The sequence below is a fragment of the Anser anser genome (assembly GCF_964211835.1).
Source record: "Anser anser genome assembly, chromosome: 3".
Classification (NCBI taxonomy): Eukaryota; Metazoa; Chordata; class Aves; order Anseriformes; family Anatidae; genus Anser; species Anser anser.
Genome location: NC_139722.1, coordinates 103,583,547 through 103,608,070, shown reverse-complemented (window position 1 = coordinate 103,608,070; position 24,524 = coordinate 103,583,547). Strand labels below are relative to the sequence as shown.

At 38.4% G+C, this 24,524-nt stretch overlaps 1 long non-coding RNA gene across 1 annotated transcript; it reads right to left on the bottom strand.

Moving 5' to 3' along the window:
- Nucleotides 1–11,218: 11,218 nt before the first annotated feature.
- LOC310897516 lies at nt 11,219–23,925 on the bottom strand. The gene is made up of 4 exons (XR_014582362.1): nt 23,814–23,925; nt 22,500–22,564; nt 13,429–13,528; nt 11,219–12,386 (listed from the first exon to the last, which is right to left on the bottom strand). It is a non-coding gene; the product is annotated as an uncharacterized lncRNA (long non-coding RNA).
- Between the last annotated feature and the right edge of the window lie 599 nt (nt 23,926–24,524).

Here is a 24,524-nt window from a genome sequence, read left to right as displayed (position 1 = left end):
GATGGCCAGGGCCTGGAGCACCAGCCCTCTGAGCATCTTCGTGGCCTCCTCTGGATTCTCTCTAGCAGGTCCACATCTTTGTTGTGCATGGCAGAAGGATAAGAGGAGAAGGACCTAAATTGAAATAAGAGAGGTTCCAACTTGATATAAGGAAAAACTTGTTCACCAGCCGAGCACTGACAGAGATTGTCCAAAGAGGCTGTATTGTCTCCACCCTTAGTAGCTCAAGACCCGACAGAATAAAGCCCTGAGCATGTGCATATGGATGCTGCAAGTTGAACTCCAGTCACTGACACACACTAGCTTGTTCTACTATTGATAGGTGCTCAAAAATGCATGCCACCTCTGCCAGTTCCAAAGTAAAGCCCTAGCTACTTGGAGGCAAAGTCAGAGCAAGTAACAATTGCAGAAAGTAACAATTGTCTTCTTAAAAGCAATATTTGGCTTGGAAATTTTAGTGATGGCACAGTGGTCTGAGTAGAGCTGCTCTGCAAATGCCTGAAGAATTTTTGGAATCTCTTAGAGGCTTCTCTGACCACTTCGTTTTCACACTTTAGCATGATCTGTAGAACCTCAGACTCATGTATAAAGTTAACAGGAAAATTTGGAATATATGTCTCTGCATGTATGTAGCACTGGCTAAAGAGGAAAACAACAGAAGCATAAAGCTGGAGAGAAACTGCTAGGTTAATTCCTCAAGCATCTGGCTTGGGATATGCTTAATATTTTCCCTTGTGACCTTGGCACAGAAGTTAGGTCCATGGTAAGCTGTTAATACAAAGGAAGACTGTGTTCCACACCAAAGGAGAATGGGTAACTGCAGTAACAGAAGCAGAATGAAATTAGATAAAATAAAGTACACAGTCATACACACAGGGGTATGAATTCCTGTGACAAGTTGGAAATAACAAATGAGGAGAAAGAATAGGGTGTATTAGTCCATCAGGGGATGACTATGAGCCATCACTGTGATGTGGCACAGAAAACACTAACATATTCTGTCGGGATGCCAAGTGCTAATCAGAATGAAATTTATTACATATAAGGTCTTGTCACTCTTATTCAAATAATTAAATCAAAATAGAGCAATTACAGAAAAGTCTCATTTGAGCACCCAGGTGACACTAGTTAGAATAAAATAAATGCTAAAGATGTAGGTAAAATGTCTGTTAAGAAAGAGAAATGTCTGATCAAACTATTATCAAGCTAACAACATTCACTACTTTGAATATTTATTTAAGGAGTAAATAATTTCAATTTAACATGAGCACCGTTATGTACTACTTTTTATTTCTCTAGACATCAGTTTTAGCATATTTGTCTTCTAGAGTCCTCCTTTTTCCATCTTTGGTTCCAAGACTATGGATAGCAACAACCCTGAAATTTATTTAAAAATGGATCCACACAAATATAGATAAATCATCTGTTCTCCTGCAAGCTTTACAGGAAACTTTAGCAAAAATGTCAGCTACCAGAGAGAGGCAAAAATGACAGAGTTTCATTGCATCATGAAAATAAAGTCTGTGCAATTATGAAGTCACGTTACTGGCATTAGGAACCTCACCACCATTCTTCAGGCAGGATCACCGAAAAAGCACAATTTCTCTCAATACCATCACAGACTCATATCCGAGGCTGACAGTGAATGTACAATAATCTTAAAGTCAGACAGTAATGAGCATTACAAGGCACTTTGCTTGTTTAATTAATCCTCATAGGTCTCTTGATAGGTAGGTTAGAGATCAGCCTAAGGCCTCCAAAGTAAATCAACTAGGATAAGAACACAGCAGCATCCATCTGCTGTGTGTGTGTTGACCATTAGATCATGCTCGTCTTCTAGGAAGGGATCCTGGTAAATCCCAAGCTTTATGGGAAGCAGCTTCTGTTTAAACATTTAAAACTTTAGAGCACTTACTGGAATAGGAAAAAGGAAACGGAAATAGAAAACTTGAGAAATCCAAGTTAATCCAAGAAACATGATAGCAATTGATCACAGTGCAGTCTGGAAGCAAAATGCAATCAATATATAGAGGGGAAGAAAACAAATAAAAAGGGCATTGCTTCAGTGACTGAAACAAAGATCTGGCTGTAACCTCAAACTGCAGCCAGAGGTGATTAATTCGTTCTCACCCCTACTGTACGATAAAGACTAGAAAGCTAAACATTAAGAAATGTCATCTAATGGCAATATACAGCCTTCTTACTACAGTGTAAAAGTGGACTGGGGCTGCTATTAGAATTGCTATTCAGTGCTTTAAAAGTGGCTTACTCATCGAATAGACTGCTTACTCACTGCCAGGGAGTGTTTTGGTGCACTCGTGCTCCTGGAAAATGATGTTAGCATGAACATTATCCTGGCTTTTAATGACTTTTCTAGATCTGATATTGATATTTTAAAACTTTATATTTTCATGACAAATTGATATTTTTGGTGACAAATTTCAAGTTGTTCTGGGTATTAGGAGCATAACATTGTTAATTAAAATGATGCTAATATTTATAAAGTTTACGGTGTTACTTATCCAAACAGAAAGAAATTATCACACAAGCCAAATATCCTAAATTTTAAGCAAATACTAATTTCATTTAGGAAATAAATTGTAATGATTTTTTGAATCATAAAAATATTATTTTATACCTAAGGAGTAATTGGAGACAGATTGGTATAGTCCCATATATACATAGAGGACAGCAATACTATTTTGCTGTGAAAATCAGAATCTTTCATTATACAATTTGGACATATTTTAAATAGAGAAGTAAGCAGTTCCCACTATGCAGTTTGGAAAACTGAGGTCTAACACTCAAGAGCTCAAAGGTTAAGCTCCATTATTCGTATTTGACAGTATCCTATTCCATGTCCAGCTACAATAACTCACTTTATGTTTTCACATTTTACTCTGCAATTCTCAGATTGTCCAGTGTCTCATAGGATCATCTCTGAGGGCAATATATGAACACATGCCCGCCTCTGTGTCCTATACTTGCTTTCTGGAATTAATATAACTAGTATAATGTAAAAAGAAAAAATAAATTTGAGACAGATTCTAAGTTACATCAGAAAATTACCTAGCCCTCTGTGAGTGCACGAACATGAGAACAATGGTCCAGTTTCTCTCCCCTTCTCCCCAGACCAGTCAACAAGCCATAGCAGAGGATCAGACCCGCTGCCTTCCATAGTGAGGCTCGTGAGTTACTGCTAGGATTAAGGACACAGACATTCATGTACAACTGATCCCTTATCGTGGGTTTATGTAGAAAGGTTTTGGCAGCAGAGGGGCTGCAGGGGTGGCCTCTGTGAGCAGAGCCCAGCAGCTGCCCCATGTCAGATCAGAGCCAGCTCCAGCTGCTCCAAAAGGGACCGGCTGCTGGCCAGAGCCGAGCCAGGGAGCGATGCTGGTTGGGCCTCTGCGAGAGCAGATTGAAGAACTGGAAAAAAAAAAACCTGCTGCACAACAGCAGCTGGGAGAGAGGAGTGAGCACCAGCCCTGCAGACCCCAAGGTCACTGAAGGAGGGCAGGAGGTGCTCCAGGCAGGCAGCAGCAGTTCCCCTGCGGCCTGTGGAGAGGCCCCTGGTGGAGCAGGCTGTCCCCCTGCAGCCCACGGGTCCCACACGGAGCAGATCTCCACGCTGCAGCCCGTGGAGGAGCCCCCGGTGGAGCAGGTGGATGTGGCCTGGAGGAGGCTGCGGCCCATGGAGAGCCCCCGCAGGAGCAGGCCCCGGGCCGGAGCTGCAGCCCGTGGAGAGGAGCCCACGCAGGAGCAGGGGGTCTGGGGGGAGCTGCTGCCCATGGGGGACCCGTGCTGGAGCAGTTTGCTCCTGGGGGATGGACCCCGTGGTACGGAGCCGTGTGGGAGCAGTGCTTGAAGAGCTGCTGCCTGGGGGCAGCCCCCACTGGATCAGTTCGGGAAGGACGGCATCCTGCAGTTGCCCAGCAGTATAAAACCACCACATCCTTGAACCCCGAGGTCAAATCAAACACCCATTTCTATTTCAGATACTATTAACTCTGATAATGTAAGACTTTTTTATTTTTCCCTCATATTCTAGAGATTTAAAATTAATAATAATTTTCATTTCAGGATTCTCTAAGTTCAGTTTTCCTGAGTTTAAATCTTTAAAAATTTTATTTTCTTAATATTTTTCTCTGATTTTAAACTCTTCTTTCCGAGGTTTAGATGACATAACAAAATGAAAGCTGTTTCTTTAAGGCTGACACAATAAGAGCTTGTAGGCTGTCTTAGATTGCAGGCCATTTCATTTCTCATAAGCAGGCTATCATTAGCTACCTTTAGGAGAATGAATTTTATTGATTGGTTCAAATCAAACTTGTGACCCGGTGGCAGTATTAGATGTTTGTTACAAAGCGTCATCCCCTTATTAATCTTTCATTAGACAGCGTGATCCGAGAAGCCAGCAGCAGTCACACCACGCTTACTCTCTCGAGTGATGCCACCACAGAGGGCTCCCTTATTGGATCACAGCAATTACTAGCCTTACAATGCAGGTTCTGAAAGCCTTATCAAATTTCGTCCTAGATATGGCAAGCTTACAAATAATCATGTGCTGTCTTTTTGGTGAGGACATCACAGAATTACACCGAAATGCAGTAAGCTCAAGTCATTTGCAATTAAACACGTGACTCGATTCTGAGATGATGCATCTTCTTTTACAGCATATGAAGTATTTTACAGAAAGGCTAAATACATAAAATAATGTCTTAAAAAGTTCCAGTCAAAGAAAACTGCCAGATTAAATTTGTTTATGGCAATGAAGCAGAATCTCTGGTAGCTGGATTGCTGCATCGTAGTGCTGTGATTTAAAGGAACTGAGTAACAACTTCAGGTAAATAGCAGCCAGTATGAGAAAGAGGCCTCTGCTCCTGCGTACCCAAGCACTGCTGGAACAGAGCCCCGGAGGGGGACATGGGTTCTTATTTTCAACTCAGTAACATATCATAATAAGAAACTGGGGGAAAGTTGGGAATTGTGCAACTCTGACAATGCAGAGCACCAATGATTATTTGCATGCAAACAAACAAACAAACAAAAGGTTAAAATTTTAGTGCCTCTGAGTGAAGAACTGTCCTAATATATTGCAGTTGGAGCCTATACTTTCAGGAAAGCTCAGTCTTACAAACGTAAGGGTTGTATCAAGACACAATTTTCTTCAGTCATATAGAGCTAATATTAAAATCTCAACACAAGGCATCCCATTAACCTCTTTAACCATTAAAATAAAAGGCCTAGCAAAGAATAAACAACTCTCCATTAATAGAGGATTTAAAAATGCACACTGCAGGAACATTCTTACTCATGCAGCTTGAAAATGATCCTGGCTAAAGGACCATGTTTTGAGCAGGGATATAGAAAAGTGACGTGAACAGCATGCATCCAGTTGCCCTACTACAAGGGCAAGGTGGTGGATGCTTCCATTCCCATAGCTGTTACACCTTACAGAAATGCAATCCATGGACACGTCCATGGCAAACCCAATACAGTTGCCTGTGATCAACATGACTGTGACAGGACAGACAGCCTACATAGAGTATCAAAATTAAAACTGACTTCCTTTCACACATGAAAAAGTTCCACAAAAAGACAAGTCCAGGACAGGTAGATTTAGCTAATGCTATAAACTGTAGATTCGTCTCATTATGGGCAGTACGAAATGCCAATGTGACATTTACAACACAAAATCCAGTGGTTCACAGTTTGGAATTTGCTCTCAAAATAACAATTTGAGCTTTAGGAAACTGAACTGCCTCCTTTTTTATTGCACTGTTGGCTTGGGCACTTAATTAAGTACTTATCTCCTCTCACGTTTAACAGGAAACTTTGTTCTCTCAAGTCTCTCCACCAATGCACACATATTTGGAGAAACAAATTGATACTACTCTAGCATCATTTAGATGATTCTTAAGAAGCAGTATATGTGTAAAAGACAATTTGTTTACTTAGAAGAACCATGAAAGGCGTAACTACATTTTGCAACTTACTAAGCCTCAGAATTCCTTGCTTAAATTGCTGGAGATTAATAATAAACTGTAGGTGTCAGCACGATCATGGGCACACGAGCCTACTATAATGAAGCCAGAGGCAATTCACATTTTTCAACAATGCTGTTCGTTTCACCCAAAAAGTCAGAAGTGGATCATTTCCAATAGTAAACAATAATATGACATATGAAACATGACTGTAGTAACTGGCTCTTCTGTAAATCATTCCACATAATGCCATTTGTATTAGGAAAAAAAACCAAACACACACAAAAAAACAAAAGGACTGGAATTGCAAAATGCCAATTCACAAGTTATACAATTCTTGAACCAAACTTTAGCAGCTATATGTATTTCTCCCCACCCAAACAACGCTTTTCTAATGGCAGTAGCTCGTCCCACAGTTCAGTGGCAAAATTAAGCCCTGTATATGGAGCAATATGTAAATTGGTAAATTCCAAGTGTCTTAGTACAAGATGTTACAAGACTTTGTGAGTGGAATATTTTTATCAGTTTGAGACACGTGAAACAGTGAATGCTGATCTTCAGATCTGGAAACTCCCTGCACAAGGCAGCCTTGAAAATAAAGAAATAATAATTGCATTTTAGTAAATGACATAACGGTCTATCTCCTTGCTTCCCTCGGGCTCTTGCTTGCTTGGCTGAAAAACAGAGACAAAATGGAGCAGCTCATATGCCTCTCAACAAGACGACAAAAATTCTGTTCATTCTAAGACAGCATTTTGTATCTGAAAAATACAAACATAAAAAAATAAAAAAAATCTGACAACAAAAAAATCCTACCAGAGTCACCATTTCACCAATCCTAGTTCCATCCATTTCATCAATTATAACTTCCATCACTTTTTATTCTTCCATCTCCACAACCCCCTATTCTTGTGTCCTAAGTGTGGAATCCTGACTTTCTTTGCTTGACCACTTAGAAATGCTCCAGAGGGCTATGATTGGAAAACTCAAAACAAGATCAAGGTCATTCCTTGAAATTTTGGAATAAACAGTATGGCTTCATTAATAATTAAGGCAATGTAGTCAGAGAAATGTTAATGTCTTGAGTGTTAGACTTTACTTTGCTCAGTCAATATCACTAATATCATTCTGTTGAGTTAATAAATATGGCTGAAGATATTTCCTTGATTTTATTAGAGGCAACAAGCTCATTGCCACATGGAAATCTTTTGGAAAGCCCATGTAATAATAAGTTTTCTAATATATACTCTAGGCAGAATGTAGGGTAAACAAAAAGTGTGATATAAAATGCTGGATATGGACTTACAGAAAGACCTGAATCTATGCTTATATGAGGATGATAGATTCTTGCATGAAGGATACTGTAATTTGTTTCTTATTTGAGAGATTGAATGTAATCTCACAGCTGTAATACAAAATTGTAATAAATATTATAAAATTATTGTATTTGATTCTGTGCAGAACTCTTACTTAGACATTGATCCTGCCATCTTTATGTACTTCAGAGAATAATCCTAGTTTTCAGCTCCTTTCCTAAAAATCCAAACTCTCAAATGCTCAAAGAAGGGAGCAAAATGAACTTGTCTGAGAGGACTACTATTAACTCACAGTTCTCACCAGGTTAACACAGAATTTGAGTCCCCAGCATTAGCCAGCCTGTTGCTTTTTTTTTTTTTTTTAAACCTTATATATGTGATGCAATACCTAAGTGTTGTAAAGGATTAAATCCTTAAACCGATACATCAGGGTATTTAAGCAAGTAAGCCTAATGAAGAAAGCAGCTAAATATGAGATGTGACTTCAGCGAAGAAAGTCACGCTACAAGAAGTTTAGCAAAGGTTTCTACAGTTAACTTTCAAATACATAGGGTTATAGGAAGAGAATGAATAATCCAGAAAAGGAAAAAACATAGGAAATACAAAAAGAAATGTTAAATTTGGTAACATAAGTTTCAAGAACCTATTTAGTATATTCATTTATGAAAAACCTAAAACAAGTCTGTAAAAAGCAGTAGCAACTTTAAACACTATAAACAAAGCAAGGCCTGGCTTCAAATAATTCCCACATCAAATATTTTATGGTGAAGTACTGTGCTGAGGCCGGCATTACTGAGGATAATGGGTCTTGATTAATTCATAGCTGGGTAATTTTTCCATAGAAAACATAGGGTTGAACAGAGGAAATAACTCACCAGAAGTAAAGAATGGTAAAACAGATGTTTGTACTGTGGACATCAACATTCATCTGCAATATGGATTGTTTAGTTTGGAACACATAGCATAAGAATGATTGGTAGTAAGAGTAAATATCCTGAAAAAGTTTACAAAATCTAATATGTATCTCATTCCAAAACCAGACTTTCTGCTTCACAGAACAAGTAAAATTAAGTTCACCAAGTTTTATGCCAAAAAGCAACCAAAGCCATTCACAATTCTAACTGTGAATAATCCCACTTCTTGCTGTGAAATTATGCCATGTCACTAATTCTGCACTATTTCAACATGGACAATATCTTCTCTGCATGTTTGTACAGTATTTAGCACAAGTTTTCTGACCATCTATACTAGTAATAACAGTCACATCTTTCTGGAATATTTGCAAGCATGGATGATATGCATACAGAGTACATAAAACCTGAAGCTAGATTTATTTTGTGTGGGTTTTGGATTTTACCAAGTGCTTCTGGCACAGCATAACTCCCTCCTGTGCTGTCATTCTAGATCACAGATTTGAGAAAAACAAAACATTCTCATTTACTTTTAAGTCTGTGGTATATTGTGTCTAGTATGGAATTTCTCTGTAAGCAAAACTTATGTAAAACGTTATTTAGTAATCAAGTGTTTGGTAATAAATTAAGCAACTCAAATACCTCCTATACAATCAACAATGTACTTTCCAAGGACCATAGAACGTATATTCAGAGATTAAGAATTACCTACCACAGTGAGTCACACAAAATCCCAGTACTTGGTTTCTTTCCAAAGAGTGCTACTGGAACACAAGATTGAAAACTAAAGATTTATTGTAAATGACTGTTCTTTTTTTTTTTTTTTTAAACACGCTCTGCAATTCTAACAAACCACTGTAATAATAATCAGTTGCAAAAAAGCTTCATTTGCATGTGACAATATGGGGCAACATCCACTGCAAGAATATCTAAATAGATTATCTATGGTTAGATAGGTTTTAGTATGTTTTCTTGGTTCTTTTTCCTGCATGAAATAATCCTTGATTAGAAAGAAATATTAAATAGAAATATTAAACAGAAAATGTTAAAGTAGAGAAATTAGTCTATTTTACAACCAATTAAAAATATAAACAAATACCCAGTGGAATAGCAGTAAGTTATAAATGGATATAAATGCGAATTTTTTTTAAAATTATTTTTCTTTTTTTTATTGAAACATAAGAATAAAATAAATTGCCTGTTAACAAACTGTAGGATTGGTACTAATCTAGAACATCAGTTTGGTAAAGACAATACATGACTGAATACAGTGATTTGTACCAACGTAAACTAATACACATGTATATTGAAACACAGAGATTAGAATCTGGAATTTGTACCCAACCTATCTTAAATACAGGTGCTGAATCTGTGGTACAGAACAGAGGGTCTGGCCCTATTCTAACAACAGCACTCCCACTGATATCCCCATATCATGTGGAGAGTCATATGAGTGTATACATTAAAGCAGTGCTAGCCACATTTTGTGTAACAATACACCAAATATCTTCTTATGCAAAATATGTTGAGTTTGACATTACTTTGTGAAAGACTTGGCAGAAGAGATAAGATTATAGGTTAGTATACACCTACAGGATGCGTTCTTGGATAGCCATCCTGAATAGTTCTGAATGTACTTTGAAATGTACTTGACTAATTAAGTATATTTTATAATTGGGAATAACATATACAAAATTGCATTAAAAAGGGATTTAAATTCTAAACTGATGATGTCATATGGAACAGAATGGTCTGTTTTCATGTGAAAAACTCCCGTTCTCAGATAAAAGAGATGGCCATTTCAACAGTAACTGTACTGTTGTACAGGAAATGCCAGTACCAAGCCCTTCCATGAACAGCCCTGCTGACCTCGGAGGAAGAGCTGTCTATGCAGGATTAACATTTGAGTGTATCTGCTCAGAATTCAGAGCAGCGAAAGGACGGGCACTGCACATTCAGTACAGGCAACAAAAAGAACACAGACATTTTTCCAGCGCGTAGGTATATTTCATTTATGCCGGTGAGACCTCCCATTGCACGCTGTCAGAAGGTAAAATAAGAGTCATGTAGAAAGTAGTGGACATGTATGTTCAGCTATGAAAAGATGAGAAAGCTTACGTTCACGTGGGAAACTAATGAAAATTCAGCATACCACTAGTTCCCAGAAGACCATTCTTATAAAGCAGAACTGCTATCCTCATTCCACAGTTGTTTTGGTGGTTGTTTATATTGGTCTTAAATTGGCTTTTCACTAAACTTACTGTATCTCAGTCAAGTGATTTTTGAGTGTGTAGTTTTATTTAACATAAAACTTGTTTGAGTCACTGATAAGTATGTTTAGATTGAATTACATTCAGAGACTAGAAAACTTTAGATCATGTAGTATTCTAGCAACTTTTTTTTTTTTTTTTTACTAACTCTTACCTGTTGAGAATGAGTGAATCTAAGGAGTTAACTAAGTCTTTTATGAATTTAAGTCAAACACTGAAGATTAATTCAATATGGGCCATTCCATTTTTCTATGCTATACTGTTTGCTGTATCATTTTACCCCAAAACATCTGCATAGTTATCTATAGTTCATCTCAACATGACTAAATCGCTCATCTAAACATGACTGGAACTACATATGGATAAAATAATTCTACAGCATAATATTTGTGTTTAGAAAGTTCAGAATTACTCAAGATGAATGCATCATAATGTCCTGTTTAAAGTTGCTTTAAAACCTTTTAAGTAATTCATTTCCATCTAAGTACATCATTTTAAAGTGTGAAGTGCAACTAATACTATTTTTTTTATTTAAGATGTGTTCACATTGGCACATATTACCTTTCCATAAAAAAGAAGCTCTATACTCTTTTAGTTTGAATGGCTTTTATCTTCGACCAACAGAAACAATATAATCAAAGAAAAAGAGCAGTGTCTCCAGGAGTTGTCCTCATAAAGGAAAAAATTATGTTAACTCAACAGTAATTAAAAATGCAGTCATAACAGTGGCTGCAGTATCATCTAGACATGTCTGTTCTAGCTTTAGAATAATTGCTGGGATACTTGTAGCAATCTAGGTGGGGCAGCACAGAGCTCAGCAATGGCTAGCAATATGGTCTGCTTCGGGCAGTCAGAAGCTCAATGGAATTGAAAACTTTATAATAGCAATACAGTTTGCAATTTGTACACAACATTAGCGAATCAAATTCCTAACAGGCTCCCTTGTAGTCTTTAATTCAATCTACATGCTTGGGTGAAAAGTGCCCTCACTTCCCCAGGTTTTGCCTTTGTGTTTATAGGAATTAAGAATACTTTCATTCTTCAAAAGGCCCATACCTGAGACTGGCATGTCAGATCAGTTATTACTTTCAGATCCAAGAGGCACTCCTGCAGGCCTCTTTGAAATTTGACACTAGATTTGGTTTTGCTATAATCTTAGCGCAAGTTGTAAGTTAAATATTGACATAAATTTAAGGCCTATCCAACGTAAAAACCCTAGCTTGATATGGCACTGGCAAATTAAAGGACAGGTAAAGGACAGTTTACACAACTCAGCAGTTGCTCACACCATCACTTCGTAGTGTAGATACTTGCTTACAATGCTCATATGCTGCTAGAACTTCACAGATTTTCACAGTCACATCCAAGTCTTCAGAACAAACGATCCACTAGTAATCAGAGAGTAGCAAGTCCACTCTAACAAAAAAATCTAGGAAATATAGAGTCATCATAGAATCATAATCATTCAGGCTGGAAAAGACCTCTATGATCGTCTAGTCCAACCCTTAACCTAGTACTGACAAGTCTACCACTAAACCATGCTACTACGTTCTACATCTACATATGCATCCAAATTCATGCTAGCACACAAAAATGAGTGAATTTCATGTATGGACTCAGATTCATCCATGTTCTTATGCCAGCACTGGTACAAGGATGTAAGAAAGGTTGTTTGCACCTTCCACTACGAGGAACAGTCTAGGTCATGTACAACCTGCAGCACAGTTTAGGGCAGATCTCCAGATTCACCAGTTTGTGCTCATGATGCAGTCCTTATAAATTATGACCAGAGAGCTGGATATCTGTACACAAAGGCATTCTGACTGCTCCCTCCCCTCAAATGACTGCTGTGCTCAGACTGCGTCCAGGGGCCAGGAATGCGGAGGCAGGATGCTGCACTGGCTATGAGAAGAGACAGAGAACACAGGGAGGAAGATAAGACCTTTTTGCTCTCTTGTCTCCTGGTATCTGCACGTAGGGGTATGGCAGACAAAAAAAAAAGTCTCCTAAATATAGGATCAGTACACGACCAGGTTGACACGTTAGTAAAAATACAACTTTTTCCTCTTTTACAGTTATTACCAATTTCTTTTTTCCCAGGTAGCAAATGACAGAGACTTTAATCAAGAAAAACACTATGACCTAAGAAGATTAAAGAAGTTCCATTAGGAAATTTTCCTTCTAAAAGCTTAATCTGTGAGTAGAGATGTCACTACAATATTCCAAAAAAGACTTTGTTCTCTAATTGCCTCTTACAATGAAATAAAACAACATTACTGCACAGAACAAAAATGTGCTCTACAGTCTACTTCAAGACATTTCTTTTCCTAGGCTTGAAGACAACAAAATTAATCAGAGGTGGTAGGTACTGCTGCTACTGAAAAAGTATCCTGTATCCTCAAATACGTGCACAGTTATACTAAAAAAACAAAAAACAAACAAACAAAAACTATCTAATGTTTCCCTCTGCTGACTTTTATTCCCAAAGAGAGAAATAGAAATTTCTACTGGAGGAACATTATATGGCAAAGGATATGTGCTATGTAGAAGAGAAAAACTGTTATTAACCTTTTCACATCTCGTTTGTGAAGTAGATACAGCTCTTCCACTCTTGGCTGATGCATCTCCTTGGCACTGGACCTAGAGTTCTCTTGGCACTGAGTGGGATGAACAGTCTTTTTTGTGTTTTTGAGCAGAATGCTCAGAGCAGATACCAGTCTGATCTGTTTTCTGCTACTTTTCTTATGTTTACGATTCTTCTTAATACGACTTTCTGCATCAGCCCTCAAAGTGACAAAGTGCTACATAATGATGCAAATGGATGACCATGGAATTCATTTGCACAATTACAAGAAAGGGTGACTTCCCTACTGTATAGCACATGCTACTTAGTAATAGCGAGGTAATCAAGGTAATGTAATAGTAAGATAATCTAAAAACTTACAACAAGCTGGCACTCTAGCTTCTCAAAAGGAGAATACTGTCCAGCAGATGATTAGAAAGCATCAATTGAGAGGCAGGTAGCCACTTCATTCTTTTTACATCTGAAATAAACAGAATAATGCCAATACCTCAGTTTTGAGTAGCACAGAGGGTTAGGCAAGCAGTTGATGACACAAACCTTTCCTCTCCCCAGTGCCCATGAAGCTCAGGAATGAGCACGAAAGATAAACAGAATCAATTAAATGAAAGTTAAGACTTCATTTTTTTGTCAAATATATGGGTAAAACCTCAAAGGTCTTTGCCCTGGTAGAAACAGACAGAGAGAGGCACTGGTACTAGTAGTAAGCACATCTGTTTCTTCATATTAAGAGTTACAAAGGTTTTCCATAGTTAATCAGACCACTGCCAAATAGACTTGCCTTTACCTATCACCAGGAACTGAAGACTAACTATCAAGCCATCCCAAAGCATTGAACATCCCTTCAATTATTTTGACCTGCACCCCTTTAGCAACTATCAATGTCACCTGATGTAGGAAAAGACTATTTCAAGATTTGGGCTTCATCCTGTGATGATGAGAAAATACTCTGAGCAAACTACATGATGGTAAATTTTCTAAACTTTACTTTGTAAGACACCTGCTCACGTATGGAAAGCAACCTTGCACAAATTAGAGGAAGAACTGACTATAGATTGTATAGAAAGGAATAGGTAAAACCCAGACCATGCTATGGCAGAGAAGACTACTGGTACACTTTCCATGGACCTGTCTCTATAGCCTATTTATTCTCTGCCATGGGAAAAAAATAAATAAATAAAATCTTGTACATATTCTTGACCAGCTGTTCATATCAGCTGTTCACAAAATGGGGAAAAAGGAAATAAAGGGGTGGCAAGCGTCAGTCTCCAACAGAAGCTTCTCAAAGCAGCAGCTCTCCTGCTTTTTAAGGTGCTTGGGGCTCAGCTCAGCAAGTTGATTGCAGCACTGAGCTTCTGTGAAGCAGTTATGAACACTGGGGAGGGCTGCTGAAAGCAAGTGCTCGTGAGGTGAGGAGAAGAGCATGAGAAGCTTCCCTGTGAAGCAGCAGTGAAGGATGGGATCTTTCTCATTGACACAGAGCAAGGAGTAATGCCCAACGGCACCATTTTGACATCCTCCTTTCCCTGGAAATAGGGTCTGAATACAGAGCGCATTGTGGGGCCGGAGAGGCAGGACTGCAGCCCTTGGCAGCCACCCTTGTCCTGTAGCAGGGTGAGGCACCCGTAGAGGCAGTTTCTCCAGAGGGCACTCAAGAGTCATCACCAACCTGTTATCTGATCAGTTCTCTTCTCCCTCCCTCAAGAAAACATTTATCCAGCCGAAAAGAAGGGGAGGGTATGGCAGAGAAAACATGTGAGAACTGCTCCTGGATCTACCTCATGCACTGTTTCTACCAGATCTGGAATTTCGCTGTGGGCGTAAGCAGTTTACTGGCACAGGTGAGGTCCTACCAAGAGGAGTAAAAATAGGATGGTGTTGCCAGTCTGCTGTTGCTTCCAACATCAGTAGAGATTGCAATGCCAGTGCAGGCACCTGCCTCAAAGAAAAATGACACCAGAGGTTTCTAGTCTACGCTTCAGTCTGTAGTGGTGCTGGAATCAAAGGAGGGAAAGGAACACCCAGGTAAAAACTACTAAACATGCTAGAGCTCTCAGTAGTGGGAAGAATATTTTGATACATAACACAGGAGACAACAAAAAGGAGATTACTTTTTTTTCCCTCCACAGAACAAATGCTGCCACGTAAATCTCTAGCAGGAGCAGTAGCAAGAAGGTCCTAGAGATTAACAGAAGGGGAGGTGCATGGTTGCATGTGCAGAGTTTCAAGCAATTTTGTTATGTCGCCGCGTCTGGCTGTAATGGTAGACAACAGGACTGGTCTTGTTTGTGGACAGACAACACTGGAAAGCATCAAGCCTTGGCTGTCTTTCTTATTCCATATCGTAAAGGTCAGATGCTTTAATGTGAGATATACTAATATATTCTTCTGTTTTGAGGCTTTTTCCTGATCCTTCAGCTACTGTTCTGGGAGTCTTACAAAAAGGCCTTGAAGACGGAACAACCCTTCTCTTCCCCAAAGGCAACACGTACCTTCGATCCTACACTGGAAAGTTAAACAGTACTAAAGCAGCACTCAGAGTAACAGGCATGCATGGTTTTAAGAAGAAACAATTATAGGGAGTCCCATTGCTGTCTTCCATGACCTAATGGAAGGATACAGAGAAGAAAATCAAACTCTCCTCAGAAACGCGCAGTGACAGGACTGCATTAGATGAGGACATACGTTGCAAGAAGGGAAATTTTGATTGAAAAGTTATTCACTGTGACAGTAGTTGGACCTTGCAACAAGTTACTGACAGAAACTGCAGAACTTCTGTCCTTGAAATGCTCAAAACTTGACGGACAACATCTTGAGCAACCTGATCTAAGCAGGCTGTGCTTTCGGTGCCGGTTTGAATTAGATAATCTCCAGAAGTCCCTTCCAACCTATATAGTTCTGTGATTCTTGGCTAGGGATTCTGCTTGCCAGGAACTGGAGAGGGGACAAAGATTCTTCAAGAAAACAATCCTGTTAGTGTATCTGTGGTAACTTCTGAAACATTTTCTTAAACAAGCACGTGCTGTGTTTGCCTCTACTACATCGTCCTGTGCCAAGCCTGGGGGAGAGGTGTAGGGGTAGCTGGAAGCTTTGGAGTTTACGTGGTATGACAGGCAGAGTAGGAACTGTGGTCCACAATAACAAACTGAAGACAAACAATCAAGACGAACACTCCTAAAAACTTGCCTGTTTAGCACTACACTATTTACATTACAGAGCTGTTCGTGGAATGTAAGAGCACCAGTTCTCATCCGCATCAAAGAAAGGTCAGAAAGCTCTGCACGAGGAGGAGTGCCCATTCTGTCCCGATGCCACCAATTTTCCATCTCTGATGTCTGAGATGATACATACCACGTTCGAAAAACACGTGCCATTACTGAACGAACTTCTCTTAGGTATTCCCAAAACACTCGTGCAGCTATCATGGTCCAATGTTCACGTGTACAAGAAATGGGACACTTTGCTCCTAAAATGAGAACTAGCACTGTACCATGAGTACTTCCTACAAATCTCACAGCTGAGAAAGCAACACTGCTAGTCGCTGCTTTGCTTTTCTACAGTTCACTGTTCTTAGTCAGTTTTGAAAGTATTATTTAAATGCGCAGAATGTTCCTTTATTCCAGTGCTGTAGGACATTTCTTGATAACCAGGAGGAAGTAAGGGAAATGAACTGAGTGTTACTTTCAGGCAAAAGCTGAGTCACAATTCCACTTCACTACGCAACACAGTGCCCTTTGTGCCCTTCCGCCTACAGGCTGCGGCAACCTTCAGCTGTCTACAGGCTGAAAGTCATGCTCAAAAACCAAACAATGATATCAGCAACTTTTGTAACGTGTCACATGGATCTGTGAGCATGATTTTGGGAAAGTTCCAAGTTTAGAAAAAGTTGCTCCTACTACTCCAATTATGTGGCAAGAGGTTTTTATTTACATGGCTTACTTGTAACACTGTGTAGGACTGGGGGTTACATCCTGAAAATCAGAAATGAGATATTACTGGAAACTGAGTAACAGTGACAATAGCCACTTATGGTGCTCCATTATGTGTGGGTGCATATTAGGAACTGCAGAGAATTAATCAGCACACACTTATTATAGTGTCATGGGATGATCAACTAATCAAAGCCGAGAGACTTGCACTGCTTTCAGTAGCATTTGGATCAAACAAGCCATGATGCAAAACAAAAAAGACCATCACCACCACCACAAAAAATAAAAATAAAAAAAAAAAAATCAAAACAGCTGATGTTGAATGCCTGTGTACATGCTAAGTAAGGATGACTGAGCTAGGTTCCCAACTGATTAATAGTCTGAATAATCAGATTCCAAGAATTCTGAACACATAGAAAGTTTCAGCTTTGTGTCAGTTAGAATTTATATACCCAGGCTTCACCATGCTAAAACCCCTTGTCATTGCTGGAGACCTGTATATGATAGTGCATCTACTAATACTTAGGGTATTCACCCCAAAAAGTGATGTTATTTAAGCTGCCTCTTGCTCTTCTGCAAGCGGTTGACATCACCAGCAGTTAGAGTAAAGAAAGTATAAGCAATCTTCAAGAAAAAGCAGCCTCAATCGTTTGCTAAGTTAACATATCCTTTGTGCAGCTGACCTATAGACACAGCTATACAAGCCCATAAGTGCATTGTTATGCTACATTTTACATATTTATGGCTCAGTGTACAGGGTCAAGTTATTAGACGCTTATGGCCAGCTTATGTTCATATCAAATTCATCCTAATGGAACAGTGCAAGCATGTTGTATGAATTGTTGACTCTATTCTCTTCTAAACCAGAACTCTGCCATTTCAGAAATGTTATAATATGCAAAATGAGCTTGTAGATATCTCAGTGTAGTTCTAAAACAATCTCAACCAACCACAACAGCACTGCACCACGTCAAAGACCCAGACTAGACACTATACTGTGACACGTGGATACCATGAGGTTGCTCTGAGCTAACTGTGCACTATTAGGTGGTACAGACATGCACAGTGTATTTCAGAAAAGGCCTAACGTCCTCTGCAAAGTTGGTTCCAATCTGTATCCATCTGCACACAGTGAAACACTGTGCAAAATTTATGTCCTGTATTATCAGCATGCCAATCATCAGCATGCCAATCACAAGGAAGTGAGCTACTCCAACATCCTAAAACAGAAGTCTTCAGAAAGCAGATGCAAGCAGGAAGGACATATTTTCTTATTGAAATGTTATGCAATACTTTAACACACAATTATCAACGTAACTTGCAAAACCTCAAGGTCATCCTCAGTACCAGATATTATAAGACTTCCTCATAAACCATCAAGCTTTGGAGAAAAGGCATCTGAAGATACCCAAAAAAGGATACATAGCTTTCACCATGTTCTGTACATATTATTTCACGTAGTACAACCAAAAAGAGAGCATGCAGAAAGGCTGGAAATTATTTCCTCCTCTATGTGTGACTGCTGCCTTTCAATTTATGGCATTGCTATACATTCATAATCCAATTCTGTGAGAAATAACTGGTCCTTTATGGATCTAAGACCCAACCAAAGACTAGGAGAAAGCCATCTTCCCAGACATGTTAACAGCAAAGCTCCTGTGATTGAATGACTCAAGAGGTACTATTACCACATATTAGAGGGGCAGTTTATAGTAATCATTTGTCCAAATTTTAGTGCTTTTTATTTTTAAAAAGGGTATCATTGGTATGTCATAAATGCTAATACATTTTAATAAAACAAATGTCAAGCGCAACACTGAGAAACATTAAGTGGGAGAAAAAAAAAGGTAAAAACATCACTTAACTTCCCTTATTCCTTTTACTAGAAATAAGGTACGTCAACACCTATGGCACTAATGCGTTCCGATAGAAATGAAGATGATGATCTGTCTCCCAGATCTGCCTCTCTAAAACCACCTGGGTGCTGCTATCTCACTCTTGGGTGGAAGGGATTCGCATTGGAACAGCACTCCCCCACCTCTTCCTTCACCTCCTGAAGCACCTCTGTGAGGGGAGAAGAGACTGGAAGATTAGGGGACAAACACTTTCTCCACTTTCAGTCTTGTATGTTTCATTCTCTCTCTGCAAACCCTCCAGGGGAAATTTTAAAAAGATGAGGTCCCCCTGAATCAATGCAACTATGCATGACAAATGCAGCTGAACAATACTGACATGTTCTTCGCTAGTAGAGTCTTCATTAGACATCATCAGCTGCTTGCTGCTAGCCTCTTGTGCTCAGTGGATGGATATGGAAACTAAGATTTAACATAGTCGTCAAAGTTTTCTGAAAATTATCTTGAAATAATACCGTGTGTTTTAACCCGACATGATTTATTTTCTTTTATACAATGAACATTCTATTTTGTAACTAGAATTTTATTGCAGCCTTTAGTATTGTACAGGACTGCTATATTTTGCAACTGAACAAGATTCTGCAAAATAACATTAAGTACTGTATCTACGCATTTCCTCGATGTAGAAGTCAGAAATGCTGATTAAAAAAGTGTGTCACCTTGTTTTATGGTTCAAATGTATCATAAAAAAGGTTCCCATGAAACATCTGTTCAGTATTCACAGCAGTTTGGCTTAAATACACATGTCAACAGATAATCCTCAAATGGCAAGTCTGAGTGAAAACAGACCTTTTTGGCAAATTCAGCTTCTCCCTAATTCCTTCTGAAATAAGTGGCAAATTCTACTTTATTGGGTGCAGAATATTATCCACTAATGCTAAAACAATCTCAATGAACTTAAAAATCTTGCCTTTAATCATCAATTTTTACCCCATTGCATTATGACTGATCTCAGTGACACAGGAACATATTTTGATAGTTCATTAACTAAACAAGTATGTGTCTTTTTAGATTTGAAATATTTTTCAAAAGAACTGACAAAAAGCATAAAGTGAATCATAATAACCTTTTTAATAGATTCACTCTTATTTGCAACCACTGAAGACTGTTTCTTTTCAGTGCTAAATAACTTGGCATTTAAATAGAACTGCAATCATGAAACAACAGAACTCTACAGCAATTATAAAATAGCAAAAGAATAAAATCTGGATTTCTTTATCTGAATTTTCAAGCCCTTACGAAGACTGCAAAACTGCCTAGAAGGCAGGCAGGATACTACACCGTAATCACAGTTGTTAAAACCAATTTGAATTACAGAAGTTAAAGCAAAAACAAACCTATTTTTAAGTACTGTGGTTAACATAGCGTAATGATTAAAAATTATTATTTTATCTGAATTTCAAAGTATGTATGCTACCATGCAGAATTACTACAATTCAATTTTTCTAAAATACAAATAAAAACAAAGATAGATTAAGTGACAATGGAATAAAAAACAGTTGGTAGTAGAACTCCGAAAAACATTCAGGCAGTATACAACTTGATCCTTAAAAATATGTTATTATATGTGAAATAAATCAAATTAAAAAGCTAAGAAACCTTGTAATTTGACATGTATCATTTAAATGCATTTTCAAAAGCAAATTAGTGATTTTAATGCGAGAAGGAAGGAAACAAGCTTTTGTGGAAAATCTCTCAAGTCCCAGAAAGCATGTAAGTGACAAAGTCACTTTCATGACAAAGAAAAAAAGATTGACAAAAAAAGATTTCATGACAAAGTCAGAAATTCCTAAAAGACCATGCTTACAATGACATAGATTTAAGAAGGCATTCAAGTTCAAACAAATCAATGGCCAGAAATACAATTTGCCTACCTGGTAGTAGAAAAAAAAAAACCAAACAGTAGACTACAAACAAAATCAGTGCATTGAAATTATCTTTAAAATAGTTACTGAAAGGGAATCAAACAAATTTTAAAATGATCTCCACTTTTAACATTGTGTAAGTTGTGTGTTTGAGAAGCCAAACCTGTGGGTTTTGCTCACACATCAATCCATATGATGAAAAGAAACCAAGAACAAACTCTCCCAGCACAGAAACCTACACACCTGGTGCAACATCACTCCAGTTAGTGAGAAGCCTGCCACTGAGCCTGTCACCCCCTTAAGAGGGGCAGGATCATACCCAATGTTTAAAACAACTTTGTATTACTTGCATTGTTTCAGCTATAGGGCAGAAGGAAGATACCATCTCAGAAACATTCAATTTAAAAATCTTGTGAGATATAAACATGCAGTAAAGTCTAAGAAATGAAAGATGAATTTTCCACAGAGCAATAATTGTCTCCAACAGCGTAAACTGTAGGCTGCATTTCTACTGATAGTGTTTAAATATATTGCCTTTATACATCTGTTCTTGCATGGCTTTGCTTCTGCTGTGCATTCAACTGAATGGGTAGTAGAGGAAAGATTTCTTTCAAGCACAATGCTCGCTGAAGATAAATGTTCCACAGTACACGGTGCCCCATTGATTATGGAAGTTTCAAAATGGTATTAATGATCTATTGAGTCCATTTTCAATGTCTCATATTTAGTAACGCACACCGAAGCAAAAGATTGACACAAGTTCTAAAGAACGTATGAATCTAGTTATAAAAGCAAGAGCCCTTGGGAAAAACAAAAGTTTTACTTGTTTTAAACTTCTTTACACAACTGTTCCTGCTTTGCAATATATATTTCCCATTGAGATTTACAGTACACTACATTTGTATCTATGTGAATGTAATAAAGTTATCCACATTTTTGACTAACAGTTGAAAACCAGAGTTGCAGAACACTGGCAACCCTAGATTAAGCTAACTATCATGCCAGAGCAAACAGAAAAAGAACAAGTGGATATGGAAGGCATGACATGGGAAGTTTTGGAAGAAACAAATAGAGAAGTACAAAGTTTTCAAACAGACTGAGCTGCACCAAGATTTATGTGAAATATTTTGACTTTACGCTATTGGAAACCTTGACCTGGGTGTGGGGAGGGATGTGAGGGCAGAGGGGGGTTAGAATGGAGAATGCAGCAATAGAGCTTAACTTATGTCTGAACATTTAGAGCCACATTTGATGTAAACTCTCAAGTCATGATACAGTTTTGAACATTAAATGAGAAGTTATGATAACCTTATGAGTTAAAGTTTATGATTAATGCACATGTAGCTATGACAACATGCGACAGACCTGAATACTCTGAAACCTTACCAAGATTTGAGGGCAGAAATCAAAAAGGGACTTCTTTTGATTAGTTATTCAAATTTTCAATAATGCAAAAAGTCTTACAAGTTTCATAAATATACTCGAGAGACTATTATACTATAGCAAATCCTATGAATCGTTGGATTGTTTCAGTTCATACAGATGCTGCAGTATCTGTTCTGTTGAAAGTAGTAAAAGGTCAAAAGAAACAGATAAGACCTTTTATGTGCAATCTTTATTTATCTTTGGTGTTTACATGATAAACATTCTAAACGTTATGCTCACCACATTGCTATGAGGCACAAAACATATTATCTCCATTTGTCAGAAGGTATTAAAGGACTTACCTAAAACAACCTGTGGTAGACTATTTCCTGGGTCTCTTGCTCACAGCTTAACTACTCTTTCCTACCTGTAACAAAAAATGCTCAGGATCACTGATAATTCTGCTCACACTTACTTGGAGATAGGAACTTATCACCTAAGGAATAAAATAAATCATTTCTTCATTTCCTAAAAAGTCACAAACTCTTGAATTTGATGCTGCTTGAAAAACAGGAAACTCCCATAAAGAAGAAAACTACAGGGTACTGACTTAGTGCCTATGCCTGACCAAGGGCTGTTCATCCCTAATAGCAGAACTGTACATACTGAGGGATTTTGTAAACTTTTTTTTTTTTGACATTAATTTTCTCATATACCTCCATCAACCTGACTATATCCACTTCTACAAAAACTTTTATCATGTCCTTTCTTGAATCCCATCTTCCCTCATTAGATTCACAACCACAGTTTAATAAATAGCTTTAAGGGTAACTGCCATCCTCCACCTTGCATAACCTAACGATCTAATGAGAAAATGGTATTTCAAATACATTTCAAATGTATCATGTTTTTTCTAGAATGAAAAAGCCAAACTGCAAGAACCAACTTGACATTCAACTCCAGTTCACACAAAAAGGAAATCCTTATGATTTTGAAGGAGAGAAAGGCACGGAAGAACATTTAAGTCACAGATACAACTCTCATTTGCCTTCTGGAGAGCTCCCACAGAAGAGGGAAGACAACCTCAAATCAGAAATGTAACCCAGCCAAATCCTTATAGCCACAGGAAAGTTGCAATTATAATGTAGCAACAAAACAGCAACTCCTCCAGGCAGAACTAAATCACAAACATCACATTGAGAAACAAAAATCACCCCTCCTTTCCTTCTACCCTCAGGCTTATAATTAAAGGAAACTCAGAAGAGATCCTCTTTATTTCTATTGCTTGAAAACAAAGTCCTGTTGAGTCAGGGAATACATATCTCTTAACTTCCCCCAGAAACTCCTTCTAGTCTCTCCTGAAAATGGATTCCTGACACGGAAGGCAAGGAAACGTAGAAGGCAAGGACAGAGAATGCAATTGAAGATGTTTATTTTTAAGCAGATCAAGAGAACTAAGTTGTTATAAGTAGGTGAACCCTCATGATTCTCTTAAGAATTAAAATACTCCAATTATATTTAAAAAAAAAAAAAAGTAGATATTTTTAGAGAGAAGAGTAATTAGCAATGAAAAGTGAGGAGGAGCCTTAATCATCATGGAACTTCAAAACAGCTGTTAATTATTGCCTGCGGGAAAGCAAAATGCTAACAGGAAGAGTAATAACAAAAATAAGTACCAAATTTATGCTTCTGTTGAGTCCACGCTTTCTGGTGTCCAGAGTTAAAAATTACGCTTATGGCTTTTTGGAGGCACTCGGTCTACTTGGACGGCTCTGTGGAAATGTTCTCCAGCTGCTGACTGGGCACCTCTGTCCTTTAGCTTGTGGGAGCCAGCCCTCATACCTGGTGGCTGCCTGCGTTCATCCCAGTAACTGCCACAAGACTCAGTGTACTGAGCAAATGTGTCACATTTTGGGATGCGAATGAGTAGGATCCACAGATCGTGGCAGTTCTGCTGCTGAGGACATTTGTTCTGCAAGATGTGCACGTAGGCTGATTCTGCTCGGTATTCACGGACTTCCAGGAAGGTGGCTTCTGATGGTAAGACTGCAGCAGGCTGCCTGAAAGCTGCACAGGGCAAATGGAAAAGTCCAGAAAAAGTTCATTTCAAAGCACAGGACTTTTTCTAGGACAAGGTAATTATTTAACTCTTTTCCGGAGAGGTTCTACATATAGGATAGTACATCCCTGACTGCGATGTGCTATCAGCACAGATTTTCTTTCAGAGTTACAGGAAGCTTTGCAGTGATATTCTGGTAGCTCATTTGAAAGACTATTTCCTTGTTTGGCACACAGTCATCCAAATAATGGTGAGGCAAGCACTGTAAATGTCCCCTTCGGAGTAGCTGCAGAGTTAACTGCAGAACTGACAATACATCCTGGGGCTG